Genomic DNA, 2,601 nt, shown 5'->3' on the forward strand with positions numbered 1-2,601 from the left:
AATTAAAGCACTCCGTCTTCAGGCCACCAGTGGCCTACCGGGACCATCCGACCGCCGTGTCCCCAGTGGAGTATGTGGATAGGATGGGCGTGGGGTCAGCACACCGCTCTCACAGTCGTTATGCGGTATTCTTGACCGAAGCCCCTACTATTTGGTCGAGTAGCTCCTCAATTGGCATCAAGAGGCAGAGTGCACCACGAAAAATGGCAACAGCGCATGGCGGCCTGGATGGTCACCCATCCAAGTGCCGACCACGCCCGACAGCGCTTAACTTCGGTGACCTCACGAGAACCGGTGTATCCACTGCAGCAAGGCCGTTGCCTCACTGTTCTAATTATACATCGAAATTGTCATGAAATAAACCAGCACTCATAATCAATGGATCATAATGACACGTGTATTGGGGATTGCGGAAAATTGTCTTCCCAAATGACTGCACCAGGGGAGAGGGTCAGCAGTTGCACATGATGTGCAGTCAAAAATCAACCAACTCTACTACTCCTATCTCTCCTCCCTACCAGTCCACAAGGAGATCCATCTGGTGGCAGTGAAATAGTGTCTTCGATCTGTGGAATTCAGACCTCCTGCACGCCATTAAACATATTTCTCAGAAAGAATGGAACAACAATGAAATTACTCAGAACTCTCCAACTCGGTTTTTCATATGGCCAGTTCCTATCACTTTTTGTACGCCACCTATGCTGACTGCAGCCACCCACTATATCTGGGAGCTTAGTCTTAAGTACAATGTGTCCCTAACAGAGCACTTGGCTGGAGGTCCAGACGGCCCAGATGGTCGGTCTGCGATAATGATGCCGGCATATACAATAGACTGCAAGACCGGTGCCCTACAGAACAAAGATAAATGATGGCTACCTCGACTGTGACCTCTTAGACATGCAAGGCAGCACGTCCCCACACTGCCAGCATGCGCGCCATTCTGTGATGGAGAACATTTTACTCTACTGTCAACACATGAGCATCTACACTGAAGCAACAAAGAAACTGGTATAGGCATGGATATTCAAATACAGAAATGTGTAAACAAGAAGAATACGGCGCTGCAGTCAGCAACGCCTCTATAAGACAACAAGTGCCTGGTGCAGTTCTTACATCAGTTACTGCTGCTACAATGGCGGGTTATCAAGATTTAAAATTGTTAGATCAGTTACTGCTGCTACAATGTTTGGTTATCAAGATTTAAAACAGTTTGAACGTAATGGTATATACATCACACGAACAAAGGGACACAGCATATCCAAGGTAGTGATGAAGTGGTGATTTCCTCGTATAACCATTCAATGAGTGTACCGTGAATATCAGGAATCCGGTAAAACATAAAATCTCCGACACCGCTGCGGCCAGGAAAAGATCCTGCAAGAACGGGACCAACAATGACTGAAGAGAATTGTTTAAGGTGACACAAGTACAAACCTTCCACAACTGCTGCAGGTTTCAGTGCTGCACCATGAACAAGTGTCAGTGTGTGAACCATTCAACGAAACATCATCGATATGGGCTTTTGGAGCTGAAGGCCCACTCATGTACCCTTGATGACTGCACGACACAAAGCTTTATGCTTCCCCTGAGCCCGTCAACACTGTCGTTGGACTGTGATAACTGGAAACATGTTACCCGGTCAGACGAGCCTCGTCTCAAGTTGTATCGACTGGATGGATGTGTACGAATGTGGCGACAACCTCAACCTCATAAATTCATGGACCCTGCATGTCAGCTGAGACTGCTGAAGCTGGTGGAGGCTCTGTAATGATGTGGGTCGTGTGCAGTTGGAGTGATATGGAACCCATGACATGTCAGGATACAATTCTGACAGGTGACACATGCATAAGCATCCTGTCTGATCGCCTGCATCCATCCATGTCCAATGTGCATTTTGACGAGCTTGGGCAATTCCAACGGGACAATGCGACACCCCACAAGTCCAGTTTTGCTACAGAGTGGCTCCAGGGAAACTCTTCTGAGTTTAATCACTTCCGCTGGCCACCAAACTCCCTTTACATGAACATTACTCAGCATATCTGGGATGACTTGCGATGTGCTGTTCAGAAGAGATCTCTATCCCCTTGTAGTCTCACGGATTTATGGACAGCCTGCAGGATTCACGGTGTCAATTCCCTCCTTCAGACATTAGTTGAGCCCATGCCACATCATGTTGCGGCACTTCTACGTGCTCGCGGGGGCGATACATAATATTAAGCAAGGGTACCATTTATTTGACTCTTCAGTGTAGTAAAAAAAGAAAACACAATCACGATGATAATAAATGACCTGTTTCTACGAAAATAGGCCCAGACTGTTTCTTTTAGCGTTATGAGCAAAATCGGTACATTTTTTTAAGTTGAACTGAAGGATACAATTGCATCTCTCTATTCCCTCACCTTCCGTTATTTTGCAACATCCAACCATGTGGGGAAAAAAAACGATGAGCAAACTGAAGAGGTCGGTGTCACACATCTGACAGATGTATTAACTTATCCTGCATCTCCTATACATGTCCATCCTGCGTAAAATAAAAAAAAAAGAGTCCACTATTTTGTTATTACTTCCAATCACTGCAGACTGCCCGAGTTATTTCAAAAC

At 46.1% G+C, this 2,601-nt stretch overlaps 1 pseudogene; it reads right to left on the reverse strand.

Annotated features, from left to right (window-relative positions):
- Window positions 1-204: 204 nt before the first annotated feature.
- LOC124790423 lies at window positions 205-322 on the reverse strand (annotated as a pseudogene).
- Between the last annotated feature and the right edge of the window lie 2,279 nt (window positions 323-2,601).

This window comes from Schistocerca piceifrons, chromosome 3, assembly GCF_021461385.2.
Source record: "Schistocerca piceifrons isolate TAMUIC-IGC-003096 chromosome 3, iqSchPice1.1, whole genome shotgun sequence".
NCBI classification, from domain to species: domain Eukaryota; kingdom Metazoa; phylum Arthropoda; class Insecta; order Orthoptera; family Acrididae; genus Schistocerca; species Schistocerca piceifrons.